This window comes from Pseudorca crassidens, chromosome 4 (genome assembly GCF_039906515.1).
Source record: "Pseudorca crassidens isolate mPseCra1 chromosome 4, mPseCra1.hap1, whole genome shotgun sequence".
Lineage (NCBI taxonomy): Eukaryota > Metazoa > Chordata > Mammalia > Artiodactyla > Delphinidae > Pseudorca > Pseudorca crassidens.
In genome coordinates, this window is record NC_090299.1 from 65,118,184 (window position 1) to 65,135,007 (window position 16,824).

The 16,824-nt window shown below is 40.0% G+C and overlaps 1 protein-coding gene across 28 annotated transcripts in view; it reads right to left on the bottom strand.

Moving 5' to 3' along the window:
* APBB2 (amyloid beta precursor protein binding family B member 2) overlaps positions 1-16,824 on the bottom strand; it is a 373,983-nt gene that overhangs the window by 293,654 nt on the left and 63,505 nt on the right. For 19 of the 28 annotated variants that reach the window (XM_067735780.1, XM_067735798.1, XM_067735805.1 and 16 more), the window contains one exon: positions 6,975-7,131. The exons of 8 other annotated variants lie outside the window; for them this stretch is intronic. The gene's annotated coding sequence lies outside the window, so the exon portion shown is untranslated. Of the gene's footprint in view, positions 1-6,974; positions 7,132-10,382; positions 10,644-16,824 lie in introns of those variants that run through there. One more of the 28 variants, XM_067735781.1, reaches the window with a different exon arrangement.

The window sequence follows — 16,824 nt, forward strand, 5'->3', positions numbered from 1 at the left end:
AAAATGTTACCTCTCCCAGAAGGGCTTGTATTCTGGCTATCTCTCCTCCAGGATACTTCATTTTGTTCCCTCCAGCAACTACCAAAGTAGACTTTGTTAATACCGTTAACAAGTTCATTTGGAATTTAACTGAATTGCACTGAACCAAGTAAAATTAACTCAGCATCTCTGAACACTCATAAATGAATGCCTCCTCAAGGTCAGTGGTCATTTTTAATTCAATTTTAGAATCATCGAGGACCTGAAGTCTTGGTTGGAACTCCAGACTTTCTATTTCTGAGATAAGTCTTTGGTAAAGCCACTAGTTACCCTCCTACTTTCCCAGGCATGGCCACTGTCAAGCTTTAACCAGACACCAGAAAGGAGCCACAGCCCTCACAAACTATTTACAACCTCAAGTCGTCAAGAAAACCACCCTTATGAAACCAAGCACAGAGGAGTTACTAACATTCTAAATTCTGTCTTCAAAGGGCCTCAGCAGCATGAAGAATGCAGGAAAAACTAATTTTTTCATTCTTAAAAAGGGCACACTAGCAAATTGCACAGAGCAATTTCCTAAAGTAAGCTAGACTGATGTTGATATTCATTTTCTAAATAAATGACTGGCTTGGATACTGTCTACGTAAAAACATCCAATAGACTTATTTTTGTTTATAAATGAAGATGAATTCTTCTCTCAGCAGATAGTAATCAATTTGGAAACTTCAGAAGTTCTGAACAGTTATCGTGTCATGAATACTATAGGTCTTATTCGGACAGTATAATCAAACTAAATGTTTTATTCATTACAGGTCACTATGGGACTGAGAAACTACTGCTTGTTCTTACATCAGAAATTACACTAAAATAAACTGACTACATGTCATTGGAGTATGTTATCTTTGAAGGCTTTTAAAGGAAATCCAATACCTCACAGATTATGTAACATAAAAAATATAAAGACAAATAAAAAGTCAAAAGATGTAATATTCCAAATTCTAGTAATACAGTACATATATTTATCATAAACATCCTCATTAGAGGTTTACACAAGAATGTGGTTTCTCCTAACGAAAGCAAGTTCCGGACATGCTCTTTATTCTTGCATCAGGCTCACCGAATGTGACCAAGTTGATCTGATTCTGCGACCAAATGATTATAAATAGGCAGGAGCCTTCACAAAATGTAATTGTACCACAACTCAAATTGCAACGGCTCAGCCATTCCGAACCCCTAACTTCAGTCAACACAAGGCTCTATTCAGAATAAAGGGCAGTTAAGAAGTTACCCTCACCCAGCCCTAGTATGTTTCAGCTCCCTAAGAAAAACAAGACCAATAGGACCGTATCCTCCTAGAACATTATACTACACTCCTCATAAGGTCATTCATCATTCTGCAAACAGGTCACAAAGATTTTTAAAAGGGCACCAAAGAGAAAGAAAGGACAGAAAGGAGTGACTGGGTTAAAAAAATCATGATACCCACATCCTAGAGAAATAAATGAAAGCTTACCTACTGCTTTTTCTTTTCAATGAAAATAAAAAGAGTAATTCCATGTTGCCCATGGGTGCATTTTTATGAAGTGACATTATCAGCCAGAGGACTGCAAGGAAAGCAAAGGGGCCAGGTAACAAAACACGTCAGCTCTACCCAGGTGGAAATGAGAAGATTACAAGAAAGAGCAGGAAGCAGATAAGCCATCCTGGAGAACTGAGCCCTCCGGGAACAGGGAGGCATGGCTTGACCCACTAATGCAACGGCAGAAAACATGTTCTAAATCTAATCATGTGATTTTAATATCTGATTAAAGTCCAATAGCAGAAGTCAGCTTTTAGCTATATGCCAGAGAAGAGAAATGTCTCTGAATTTCACCAAGACTAAATTTATATTTTGTTCACATTAAAAATAAAAGTCATTCCCCAAACAAAATTGTAACTTTACTAGAAAACAAAAAAAAAGGCCAACTGGAATCCAAACATCACAATAAAGCACTGACTTTTCCTTTTTAACCTCTATGCATTCACAATTTTCACAGTTATAACTAAAGAAGAGATATAAATTTGCAGTCTTCGTGTTTCTAACATAATTATTTTAATGTCTCCACAGCAGTCTATTGAGAACCATACCAACACAAAGGCAAAAATAGCACAGGTAGATATAAAAATGTAGCTAGCATTTTAATTATATTATAAAAAATGTCCAATTTTCAGAAAACATAAAACCATACTATAATCCCAAAACCCAAGACATTTCAATTCATAGAGTTTCCATCTGGCAAAATAACTGTTTTGTGAAATTTACCTTTTTCTGTATAAAAGACCCAATTCATATAACCATTAATGAAAGTACTTGAAATTCTTGAAATAATATACCAAATGTATAAATCTTTCAGCCAGTAATTATTGGTAATGATTAAGACAGAGGTAATGAAAAAATTTTAATTTACTCTGTTTTATACAAATGGATAATGGGCATAAAAAAGCTTACCACTTTTATGAAAAACAAAGTAGTTTTTGGAAATAAAATAATCTAGAAAATGCATCTAGACTGATCTGCATTCTCTCCTACGACTTCAGATTTCCACTGTTATCCCAAAGAGAAATAACCAGAGACTAGTACTTTTAACAGAGTGACTCAAACAGGAACGGAGATGAAAAGTAGCAAAGGTACAACAGTTTTGTTTTTTTTTTTTAAAGGGAGCTATACTGCAGCTTAGGTCCATTTCTTGAACAAACCTTTTTCATAGAAAAATTGCATTGCAAAAACTTAAGTGAGGTGTGATACTGACATAAGGAAGAGAGAAAAAAAAAACCTCTTACATTTATGGTCAATGAAATTTCCACAGGGATTTCCCTGGTGGCGCAGTAGTTAAGAATCTGGCTGCCAATGCAGGGAACACAGGTTCGAGGCCTGGTCCGGGAAGATCCCACATGCCGTGGAGCAACTAAGTCCATGCGCCACAGCTACTGAGCCTGCGCTATAGAGCCCGCGAGCCACAACTGCTGAGCCCACGTGCCACAACTACTGAAGCCTGCGCACCTAGAGCCCACGCTCTGCAACAAGAGAAAGCACCGCAATCAGAAGCCTGCGCATCGCCATGAAGAGTAGACCCAGGCTTCCCTGGTGGCGCAGTGGTTGAGAGTCCACCTGCCAATGCAGGGGACACGGGTTCGTGCCCCGGTCTGGGAGAGCCTGTGCTGCACAACGGGAGAGGCCACAACAGTGAGAGGCCTGCGTACCGCAAAAAAAAAAAAAAAAAAAAAAGAGTAGACCCCACTCAACGCAACTAGAGAAAGCCAGTGCGCAGCAAAACACAAATTTTAATTATTTTTTTTAAATAAATAAATTTCTACAAAGGTGCCAAAATAAGTCAATAGGTAAAGGATAATCTTTTCAGCAAATGGTGCTGGAAAAACTGGATATCCATATGGAAAAAAGAGAGAGAGAGAGAAAAAAGAGGAGAAGAGAAGAGAAAAGAGGAGAAGAGAAAAAAGAAATTGAACATATACCTGAACCTTACACCATACACAAAACTGAAAATGGATCATAGACCTAAATGTAAGGGCTAAAACAACAAAAGTTTTGAAAGAAACATATGAGAAAATCTTAGCAACTTTTGGTTAGGCAAAGAGTATTTAGAAACATCAAAATCATAAGCTTCGGAAGAAGAAAATGATAAATTGAACTTCATCACAATTTTAAATGTTTGAGTTTCAAAAGATACGATTAAGAAAGCAAAAAGACAAGCCAGAGACTGGGAGAAAATATGTGCAAATCATATGTCCAAAAAGGGACTTATAGACAAATAACCTAATATAAAAATATGCAAAGGATTCAAATAGATATTTCCCCAAAGAAGATACAGGAATGGCTAAGAAGCTCACTGACTGAGTTACCAGCTCAATTACGAGGGGATAAATTTCATAAATACCATCCTTTGTCCTTTTCATAAAGCTACAAAATAGGATGATTTCATTAGAATTTCCATAACATGTTACTTTGTTCTCATGTCACAGTAAAGTTTTCAAATCACTGTAAAATGATACTAACATCCATACTGGACAAGAAATAAAACTATCTCTATTCACAGATTGCATAATCTGGTATATAGACAATCCTAAAGAAGTCATATACACAATTAAAAAACTATTAGTACTGATAAACAAGTTCAACAAGGTAGAAGAAAACAAGAGCAATATACAAAAAACAACTGTATTTCTATACACTAACAATGTATATACACTCTGAAAGTGAAATTTTAAAAATGATTCCATTTATACAGCCATCAAAAAGCAAAAAAAAATACACTGTAATAAATTTAACAAGGAGGTGTAAGTTGTGTTCCCTGAGAACTGGGACAAAGTGAGAGAGTGGCATGGACATATATACACTACCAAAGGTAAAGTAGATAGCTAGTGGGAAGCAGCCGCATAGCACAGGGAGATCAGCTCGGTGCTTTGTGACCACCTAGAGGGGTGGGATAGGGAGGGTGGGAGTGAGGGAGATGTAAGAGGGAAGAGATATGGGGACATATGTACATGTATAACTTATTCACTTTGTTATAAAGCAGAAACTATTGTTATAAAGCAGAAACTGACACACCATTGTTAAAGCAATTGTACTCCAATAAAGATGTTTAAAAAAGAAAACGAAAACACAGTTGAAAGAAATTTTAAAAGACCTAAATCAATGGAAACACACCCCATGTTCACGGATCAGAATTCTTAACATTGGTAAGACAGCAATATTTCTCAAATTGATCTGGAGATTCAACACGATCCCTATCGAAAGGCTGGTTCAAAAGACAGGTTGTCAAAGCCCACAGTGTACAACACAGTCAACTCTACCGTAGACTACGGACTTTAGTTAATAATAATAAATCAATATTGGCTAATCAACTAACAGATACATCACACTAATGCAAGACGTTAATAATATTATGAGAAAACTCGGGGCTATGGGTATGGAAACTCTACTTTCTGCTCAATTTTTCTGTAACCTAAAACTGCTTCCCCAAAATAAAGACTATTAATTTTTTAAAAGTCAAACGAGGTCAATTATAAAAAATAAAATAATAATCATAAAGCCTAACATGGAGAAGAAGAAACAAATCTTTAAAGTTCATGAAGCACTCGGAATTCTGCTGACACCGGAAAGCCAACTGACGTTTTGTTGAGAAGAGCAGCTGTTCCCCTGTGGTGTTCAAATAAACTCTGGACAACTTTCTGATAACCTCTCATTTGGCTGCTCCCGAAACAATTGTGTGTACAGTAAATACCGAGACTCTACTGCTGGCGAAGCTCTGAAATTATCTCTCTTATCTGCAATTAACTATACATTCTGGAAAGCCTCCCTTTCTTTCAGACTCAAAAGGCAAGTAATTGAATTACATACAGTTCTAAAAATGTTCCTGTTTCTCCTTTGTTAAATAACAGCTCTCTGTGCTGGTCTCTCCCCAAGCCAGCAGAATTCCTAATTCCCCATCTCTTCTACTCCCACAGAAATTAGTTCTTACCTCTAGGGATACATTTTTCACACTGTGGGTCAGCTAACCTAATACTGATCTGGCTTAGCACTGCAAAGCCCGAGGGCAGGGACTATGCCACAGTCATTTCATGCTAAGACCTCCTACCTGGAAGGATGTTTTCAGATGTAAGCGACGGACACCTAATTCAAACTAAATAGCTAACCTGCCTGGAGAGTGAAACTGGAGTTGCTGGCTTTAGGGGCTGCTGAATCCAGGGCCATAAGTTGTGGGTGTAGGGTGGGTGTATGTGTGCATGTGTCCCCCTCATCCCCATTCCTTTCCCTCCATCTCCCTGCTCTGATTTCCTCTGTGTTGACTTCATTCTCAGAAAGGTTTTCCCTACGTGGTAGAAAAGAGGGTCACTAGTAGCTCCGGCTTAACAAACCCACAGAAAGGAAAAACCTTTTTGCAACGGTTTCATAACTCCATAACGGACCCTTGTGACCCTGACTAGCCAAGCTGATGTCACATGCCTATGAAAGAGGCAGTGGAGTCACCTCCTCTAACTATATGGGCTGAGAACAAAGCAAGGGTGACTGACAGCCCGGGGAAATCCGGGTGATTTATTGAAAGGAGGAGGAAAGGGATGCTGGGTGGGCAAAGCCAAGAGACTTCACTACCTCACAGGCTCTTAGGACGGCCGACTCCCTCCCTTTTGCTGAGTATTTATCCACTGCTTATTACGTGTAATGCTGAGTTAACCACCGAATATTCAACAGAAAGTGTTTGCAGTGCCCGTCCCTGTATGATATTCTTTCTCAGAATGAATTCTTTCCCACCTTACTGCCACATGTGAGGTTGTTTATGCAGTTTCCTGCTCCTGGTCCACAGTGAGGCTATGTGGCATTTAGTCACATTCCAATTATTTTCAGGACATTTCTTCTCCTCCGTCCTATGTATCTTAATGGCAAGTGCACACACTGCTGAAAATGAATGTGTTGCTAGCTTTCGTTTGGGGGGAGATAAAAGTAAGTAAAAACTTGCCAAGCAAACCGAAGGAGCACACACACAGAAGAACCCCTCCCCCTCAAAAATTTGGCAAGTCTTCACAATCGACCCTTCTTAGCGTGGAAACACAAATGAGGGCAAGTCTCTGAAAGTACAAGCCCAGGCTTTCTCGAGGACACGGCTTTCTCTCCAAAATAAAGCCAAGATCATGGAGTGATCATGGGTGACCTCTGGCTGTGGCTTCCTACACGTTTGCTTAAGCTTAAGATCTTCCTCTCTTTTCTGAGAGAGAGGATGGGACAGAGGAGAGGAACAAGGAAGGGAAAGAAAGGAAGACCACACAATACACTGTACACAGGAGTCTGTCAGGCTATACCTGCCATCTGTACAATGCTAGGCATCTCTCAAATAACTGGGAATGTTTATTTGGGACTGTCTCAAAAACACTCCGTGGAATGAACACCACCTTCCCCATCTGACCCGGTCCCTTTTACCCAGCCTCTCTTATCTGATACCAACCTGATTTTGCTTAAGTTATCGTCTGTCTCAGGCTTTCACAGGAGCTTTCTTTTATGGATTTTCCATCCAGCAAATGTTTCTGTTCCACGGCTGGGCAGAGCCGACCACAGCATGCTTGGCTACGGACAGCAGCTGCTCACCCCACGGCAGCTCCGACCTGGAGGGGCGAAGGCCGGAAGCCATTAGAGGGATTCACAGGCACAAACTCTCTCTCTCTCAGGAGTGTATGTTTGGCAAGCTAATCCCCAGCATCTTCCAAACGTTTAAACTCATTAATGAACAGAGACGACAGTTTATAAGGTGTTCTAAAGACAAGTTTGCGCTATTCTGAGGGGAGGACTGAAGTATTTAATCATTACTGAAAAGGTCTGGCCAAACACTTATGCTCTGTTTGCGGAAAATTTAAAAGCCAGATGTTTTAATTAACCACAGAAAACACGAGCTACAACTAAAATTTCATGAACACACTCATCTGCCCTGTGGAAAACCACAGGAATGTTCTGGCAAGGCTCAGTCTGGATTCTTGGGACACAGAGGGCTGGAATCTTTCCCCTTAGGAACCCGAACAGAAAATTAATTTGCTCAATATGTTTAAAAAAGTAAAATGAAACCCTGATTTAATCTCAGTCAAATACAAAAACATTTTAGGACTTCAAAGGGCACTACCAAAAGACACATAAGGGAAAGGTCATAAAAAATTCCAACGTGGTTCAGGATTTAGAATGTATTTTCAAGGCAAAGTGAATAGTGTAACAGAAAATTTTATAGGCTAAATAATCCAAAGGGGAAACTAATCATCTTTCATTTCCTAATAGAGGAAAATGATATATGAAAACCAATATTCAAGTGAATCATAAATATTATCAAATGTATAATATATTCAGGCAAAAGGAATCACTTAACTATACTACTTCATGCCAAACCTGTGGCCTGGCCCACACTAGCTACTATGCTTCAGCCTGAAGAATCAAGGCATTCAGAAAAACTGTTAAAATAACTTAAGTTCACTGACATTGCAGCTAGCGATTTAGAAACAGAAAACTCAAATGAGGGAGCCCTATAAAAGCAATTAGTGAACAATTAAGAATAGCTTAAGAAGTCTTCGTTAATTATAGCAATAGTTATGACATCAATATATGCCACATATTGAAAGCCTGTTCAAGAGGGAATGAGACATATGTTATTTTCAGATACTAGGTCCACAATTCTATTTCTGTTAAGTCAAAGCAGACCCCGTCACAAGTGTGCCAAGCATAATATTACATTAATCTCCACCTTCATTTGAACCTCTGTCACAAAAATCATTTTGAAAGGAACACGGCAGGAAAAAAGCAAGCTATCAAGTTATGTACCTGTGGTATAATCCCAGTTTTGTTCTACAAACTGAGTGCATACAATCTAAAGACTCCAAATTACGAACAATAATAGCTATTTCTTGGTCATGGAATTAGAAATATTTGTGTTTACATCTCAGTATTTTTCAAGTTTTCTACAATTAATACATATTGTTTGTAGAATTAGGATATTTTTAAATAAGGTTTTTCTTACTTTTTTTTATTTTTTGCGGTTCGCGGGCCTTTCACTGTTGTGGCCTCTCCCGTTGCGGAGCACAGGCTCCGGACGCACAGGCTCAGCGGCCATGGCTCACGGGCCCAGCCGCTCCGCGGCATGTGGGATCTTCCCAGACCAGGGCACGAACCCGTGTCCCCTGCATTGGCAGGCGGACTCTCAACCACTGCGCCACCAGGGAAGCCCCAAGGTTTTTCTTATTAAACAGTATGGGAATGCAAATCAGAAATGGGATATCGATATACTATATTAGCCTGATCTGTGAGTTTCCTCTTATCTGAACAGTAAGAGCTAAAATTTAAAAGTCTTCATTTATCCGAACTCTGTAATTCTTCATTTAGAAGTTCAAAACCCGAGTGTCCAATAACACTCCCAGGGCTGAACGACTACTTTTCCAGAAACAAGAAATCTTGTTATTTTGCAAACTTGTCACAAAGAAACAGGAAGACCCAGAGTTATTCCTCTCCCTTAACTAATGCATCCAAACTTCTCTATCACTAGCCATGCCATACAACTGTCACTTAATTAAAAAGAGTGCCTCCCAGGGCTTCCCTGGTGGCACAGTGGTTGAGAGTCCGCCTGCCGATGCAGGGGACACGGGTTCGTGCCCCAGTCCGGCTAGGCCCGTGAGCCATGGCCGCTGAGCCTGTGCGTCCGGAGCCTGTGCTCCACGACGGGAGAGGCCACAACAGTGAGAGGCCCGCATACCACAAAAAAAAAAAAAAAAAAAAAAAAAAGAGTACCTCCTGGTGTTACTTATGATTTCACAGGGGCAGAGCCCTTAGTGAACACTGCCACACTCCATTTCTGATACTCCTAGCATCTCAGAAAACACAAAACACAATGGTAGAATCTTAACACTAGGGTACTTGGCAGTCCATCATTCTAAGAAGCCAACCTCCTCAGTTTACAAATGAGGACACTGTCACCCAGAGAGGTCAAATGTCTCTCCCAAGGCCACACAGTTGGTGGGGCAGGGATGAGAGTCCAGATCGCCTGGCTCCACTGTGACCAAGTGCTCTTTCCGCCACTACAACATCTCAGCATGCACTCCTCGAAATACAAGTTCGTATGAACCACCAGCACATGTTAAATTCATAATCAGCAAAACCAGTAGAACGAGACAGAAATTTATTCCATCAAAAATGAAATGCATGCAGGAAAAAAACCAGAGACTCAAAGGCTGCCTAAAATAGACGAGGCTCTGCCCAGAACCCGTTCCGTCGGAGAAACAATGGTTGCAGTGTGCTTGGGCAGCAGGTGTCTTGAACAGAAACCGCCTGTCACGCTGAAAGCTTTTTGGTCCTAGTACTTGCCCTGCTGATGACAGCACAGTCCCACTGCTCAAAGCAGGACGAGAGGTTTTCAACAAGAGAAAATGACACTGGCACCTGTGAGCCACCTGTAAGAGAGAGGAGGGATGCATGCTTGCCCCAGTGCTGGAAGTAAATGATCTACTAAATGGCCAGGCATCAAGTCTGAGCCTCTTCCTTCCTAAACAACTCAAGTTTTAGGGGAGAGATATTACTGATTCCAAAAAGTAAGAAACAGAGTGGGGATCATTTTGTAAAGTACAGAAACAGTGAATCACTACGTTGTGTACCTGGAACTAACAGTTTTATAGGTCAGTTATACTTCAATAAAACATTGTTAAAAGGAAAAAAAGAAAGGGAGGGAGGGAGGGAGGAGAAATAAAAAAGGAAAGAAAGGAAAAGAAGAGAGTCACTAAAAACTAAAATAAAATAATCCTAATGCTTCTTATCTTACGCCTGCTACAAGCTTGGGGATGAGCAGGACTTTTCTCTCTTCCTCTAAGTGATGTACAGGAACACTGCTCACCTCCACTTCTTTCTCAGCGTTTACCTACAGCGTCCATGCCACACCAGTCAGAAACCTACGAGTCCCACAAAACGCAAACAGCCTGACGAGCAAGGGAGACGAGAGGACAGATGGCAGTGACAAACTCAGAAACACTCCCTGAAAAGCCTTCACTGAGTTCCCTCTGTCACCCCTTGCCTACTGTGCAGCAGGGCCACAAAGGCAGGAACTGTGAAGCCACTAATAAAAAAGCCACATCCAGGGATGACGTGAGCTCCCTTTGTGAGTGCCAGGACCAATACAATGGCTCCGTCCCGCCTCATCTCAGGAGTCAGGCACCCTCGAAAAAGAAAACACGAATTTTTTCCACCCCAAACTGCTCCTAAAGTCCCCACCATCTCTTTGCACGGCTGGATCCTGAAGGAAAGACGATATCGACAGTGTATTCATTCTTTTCTGTGCCTCAGATCGGACGCTAAAGGTTAATGTCCACAGATGGCAAAAGGAATCAGATTCTTGTTGCTATTTCACAGTGAAATCAAAGCTTGGTGGTGAGTATTGTGCAAGGAACTCTTTAAAGTCATTTGTAAGGTAATGGCAGGAAGTTTAAATTTAGCAGTCTGGTAGAATAAACTCTGACCTGCCAATCAATTTGGCCGTAATCTTGCTGAAGTCAACACATTATCTTTCTCAATAGAGACTAAACAAATTAGAATTCGATCGGATGCACTGATTTTGAAATCCTTTCTTACTTGGAACCTTAGCTGTGTGTCGTCTGGTTCTTTAGCTTCAGTGAACGCCTTTGGCAAAACATACCCCCAGACACTGCCACCATCGGAGAATCTTAAACGGATGGCCAGCATTTTTTTTTTTCCTATTTTAACGTCAAAGGGAAAGTTTCTCCTTCTTGAGCCTGATTCTAGAAATATCAGCCAAGCCAATTCAATACTTCTGAAATTTCTCTCTCAAAATGATCAGGCAGGAATATGTCAGAGAACATTCCTCTCATGGCGCTGGAAATTGGATTTTAAAATCTTAGATTGAAAGTACTGATAATTTCACGTCTTAAAATGTTTGGGACAGGGCTGGGTTTGTTTTAAATTACCCATCACCAGAAACTGAAAAGAATCTATTATAAGTAAGCAAAACTGCCACCCAACAAAGTTTGTGGAGACGTGACGACAATCTGGAAAAGGTTTCACCTAGTAATGTCCCGTGTCATGCTCTCAAGTAAAGGGGGTTTCAACAGTTGGGGGAGGTGGGGAAGGAATTTATGCTTTCTAATGTTTTAAAGGCTGTTCCGGAAAGAACAAGGGACAAAGAAATCAGCAGACATAGAGGTTGTGGTCCCAGCTCTGCTACTTATGACCCAAGGCTTTCTGGAATAACTCATTTACACTCTTTAACCTTAGTTCCATCATTTGTAAAACAGCCAGCTTCATGGGATTGTCAACCAATGAAACCAAATATAAAGGCATTACAGCAATTTTTTAAGCTTTATGTACTCATTCAACAAATATTTACTTAAGAAACTACAAAGCTGCCAGATACAGCACTGTGGATACAACCATGAACATGAGACCCAGTCCCCTCCTGCAAGGACCTAAGTGAGGGGACTCAGTGTGATTTGCGAGAGGCACAGGGGGCCATGGGAACGTGCAGGCAGCCTCTAATCCGAATACCAGACAAATTTCAGGTATTGTTACCTTCACAAGCCCTTGAGGAAATTTTTCGGTGAGAAGTGGTAGATGTGGTTTTTAGTTTGGGTTGGTTAATTATTACCTCATTCACTTCGTACAGTTTTATTAAACACTCACTATGTGCCAAGCGCTATTCTAGGCGCTGGGGGTTTAGCACTGAACAAAATTTCTGCCCTAATGAAGCTGACATTTCCTCATCCAAATGAAATGCAAAATACATGAACTAAACAGATTTAACTAGCAAGGCTACTTCTGCTGCAATACAATGCTTTTTTTTTTTTTCACCAAAATATCCCCACACAAAAGTTAAAAGGAATATTCTAATTGATCTAAATACAGTAAATACTTTATTTCTTAAATCTCCCAGGCTACATTTTACAGTATACCAAATGACTGCCATCATATGAAAGGCACTCTTAGGTCTGAGGGATTAAATTTGCATATTTTGGCATGGAGAACACTCCCACATCTTGCCCCCCTCCCAAGGAAAAAGAACAAATGCTGGAATCTATCCAAACACAACCTCAGTTTTAACAGGGGGAATATAAGTTATTTTAGAAGCATTTCCTGTAGTCATTTTTTTCCAAGGATAAAAAAAGTTGAATTATTTAGCGTAACCTGAAGTTCAATTTTAACATGCCAAATGTCTGCCTTCACAAAGTTTCTTTTAAAAATCTATTTAGGGCTTCCCTGGTGGCGCAGTGGTTGAGAGTCCGCCTGCCGATGCAGGGGACGCGGGTTCGTGCCCCGGTCCGGGAAGATCCCACATGCCGCGGAGCGGCTGGGCCCGTGAGCCATGGCCGCTGAGCCTGCGCGTCCGGAGCCTGTGCTCTGCAGCGGGAGAGGCCACAACAGTGAGAGGCCCGTGTACCGCAAAAAAAAATAAAATAAAATCTACTTAAAAGAGATTGTGGGGGAGGTGCTGAGAACTAGGCTGTCCAGGAAATAAGTCAACCCAACTGTCTAAAAATTCAATATGGGATGATGGGGAGGTAGATGAGGAAAGGAAGAGAAAGAGAAAGGAAGGTACAGGAGTGAAGAGTCACACAATGATCTCTTGGATTAAACACCTGAAAGCTCACATACTCAACCCATACCAAGAGCCAATGTTCAAAATACTGTAGAGCAAAGAAGAATGTAAATACGCAGGTAAAAAAATGACCAAAATGCTACTCAGCCCAAGAGCAAGGGTTCCTAAACCTGGAGTTCCTATCAAAAAATACAAAGTCCAGAGCCCAGGTGCTCTGATGTACTAGGTCTGGGGTAGTGTTCACGAATCTTTATTTTTCTAACTGGCCCCAAATGATGCGGATGCACATCATTCCCACAGCTGGGAACCACTGATACAGTGTATTTCCTTATTGAAAAAAGTACTGGAATGTTTTTATTATCATAATGAATAACTGTTTTGCTAAGTTCTTTCTATTACTCTTCACATCCATCCTGAAGTAGGAACTATTATTATGCCTATTTTTAAATGGGGAAACTTGAAGCATGAAGCGGTCAAATAACTTGACTGATGTTACACAGCTTTTAAATCAAGAATCTGGGATTTCTGCCCAAGTCTTATCTGCTGCATATTTTCTTAGCACTCTGACCTGGTGAACTGTAGCAAGCTAAATCTGTTTCCCACTCTGTAGTCTAAGGATGGCGTATGATTAATCATCTTAATAATATACCATAGGCATTAATGCAGAACTTAAATCCCAAAATTCAGTAATAAACTGTATAACCTGAGATAATGTTGGAAAAATCATAGATAAAGTGTGGTCTACTCAGAGCATTAGGGAGGTGTCTGGTCAGGTATGCAGTTATTTTAACTGCCTTCCCTTCCAACTTAAGATCAGTAGAAGTATGCTTCTGATCTTAGGGAACACATGCTCCTTCACCAACATCAGCCCTTTACCTAGAAAAAAGCTGGACACAGTGAAGTCGGCCTCATTAGGAGTTACTGCCAAGGGCTTCACACCTCCTCACAATTTCACGCTGTTGTTAGTATTACTCCACCTGCCTAGACTGTCTCAGCCTACTACTCTGATGTGCCAATTACTCGTCCTTTGAGGCCCAGCCCAAACATCACCTCCTTCATGAAGCCTTCTCAGATGCTCTGGCGGAAATAATCACTGATGCCTTTGTGATTCTCAGTGCTTCTCCTATCACATAGGGCGGGCTGATGCTTATTCAGGAATACATATGCCTCATCTTAACAGAGTGCTTGCAGCATCTCACCTCCTTACCCTTTGTTCTCAGGTGGCCTCAGTTCTCTCTGGTTCTTCCCCACCTCTCTGAAAGTTCTTTCTCGGGCTCCTTCTTAGGCTCCTTTCTATATGACCACTAGAATATCAATGGTGTTCACCAAGGCTTCGTCCTGACTCTCCTCACACTTCATACAAACTTTCTGGGTGACTTCGACCACGACGCCAAGTCCAGCTACCAGGATAGTCTGAAGACGCCCATCCGATACATCACCCATTCATTCATCAAACATTTATTGAGACACGCTCTATGCCAAGTACACACCATGCTTTCTCTCTCTTGACTATTCTATGTCCAACCTACTTGGATCTCAATTCCTGGTTCATTCATGCTCTAACTCCATATTGCATCCATTCTAAGAGGCACATTTCTTCCATTTTCACACAGGTAATATGGAGATGTGCCTTACAAAAACGGCATCTTAAACATCTTTGGCAACGTTTTTCTTAAAATCTTACACACATAGTATAACGGTGGCTCTTATCAACAGTGGCAACTTAAATCAATGAACCGCAGAGATTATCTTAGTGTATTTCCCTTCCATTATTCCACAACAGAGCTATCCAACAGAACTTTCTTCGACGATGGCAATGTGCCGTATTTGTGTTGTTCAATATAGTAGTTACTACCCACGTGTGCCTTGAAATTTGGCTAATATGACTGAGGAACTAAATTTAATTTTAATGAGATTTATCTACAAGTTTACCAATTTCTTTATCATTCCTTTTCGCATTTCAGACTTTCCTTCTGGAATCACTTTCTTCTCCATGAAGCACATCCTTTACGAAGTTTCTTAGTAAAGGTCGGCTGTGGTAAGGTTTAATTTTTTTGGAAAGCGTATTTTGCCTTTTTCTTGAATGACAGTTTTGCTGATATACAACCAATAGTATTTTCTTTTAGCATTTTGAAAATATTTTTCCAGCTTCCATTATTGCTGAGAAGTCAGCTGTCAGTCTATTATTCCCTTGATTAACAATCTATCTTTCTTTTCTGGGTATGCTTAAAATCATCTTTCTTACTTTGGTGTATTTAAGTTTTCCTATGTCTAGATGTGGATTTCTCTTTGTTTATCCTATTGGTATATGCTGTGCTTCCCCCCTTATCTTGTCCATAAATTACTAAGATTTAAGGAACACCGGTCATTTATGTTCTTCATGAACTCTCTCTGGAAATTATTTGTACACTAGATTCTCAAATATTACTTCCCTCTATTTCCTCTATCATCTTTCTGGGACTCTGAACAGATCTCATCATAGGCTTTATAGTCTTCAAACACACCTTCATGTTTTTCTTTTTATTTCTATGTTACATTCTGGTTATTTTCTTCGAATCTTTTTTCCTAGTTCATGAATTGCTTCTTTAGCTGTTGCCAATCTAATTTATTGAGTTTTTATGTCAACAGTTATAATTTTTTCCCTTAGGTTTTGTTCTTGCTTTTTTCCCCTAATCTGCCTGGTTAATTTTTTTCCAGTAACAACCAAACACCTAGATTTATGTTGCCCTTGTACACACACACCCTTTATTGAGATATAACTGACATACAACATTGTATTAAAGTGTACAACATAATTTGATCTATGTATATGTTGCAAAATGATTACCACAGTAAGTTTAATTAACATCAATTACCTCACACAGTTACAGTTCTTTCCTTATGATGAGAACTTTGACTATCTACTCTCTTAGCAACTTTCAAATATACGATACAGTTTTATTAAGTATAGTCACCATGTTGTACATTATCTACCCAGAACTTATTTTTCTTGTAACTGGAAGTTTGTATCTTGACTACCTTCATCCATTTCCTCCATCCCCCACCTCTGGCAACAATTAATCTGCTCTGTTTCTATGAGTCTGGGATTTTTTGTAGATTCCACGTATCAGTGAGATCATACAGTGTTTGTCTTTGACTTACTTCACTTAGCACAATGCCTTCAAGGTCCATCCATGTTGTCACAAATGGCAGAATTTCCTTCTTTTTTATGGCTGAATAATATGCCTGGTCATTTTTTTAAAAAATATTTATTTATTTATTTGGCTGCACTGGGTCTTAGTTGCGGCACATAGGATCTTCACTGCAGCATGCAGGAACTTTAGTTGCGGCATGTGGGATCTAGTTCCCTGACCAGGGATGGAACCTAGGCCCCCTGCATTGGGAATGCGGAGTCTTAGCCACTGGACCACCAGGGAAGTCTCCATTTTTTTTTTTTTTTTTTTGATTGAAGTATAGTTGATTTACAATGTTGTGTTAATTTCAGGTATACAGCAAAGTGATTCAGTTATACATATATATGTATATATCTATATTCTTTTTTTCACTTCTTTTCCATTATTGTTTACTACGAGACACTGAATATATTTCCCTATGCTATCCAGTAAATCCTTGTTGTTTATCCATTTTATAAATGGTAATGTGCATCCCATACTCCCAATTTATCCTTCCCCCACCGCCTTTCCCCAAGCCTGGTCAATTTTTATCTTATGCTCTCTGCACTTATGTGTGATTA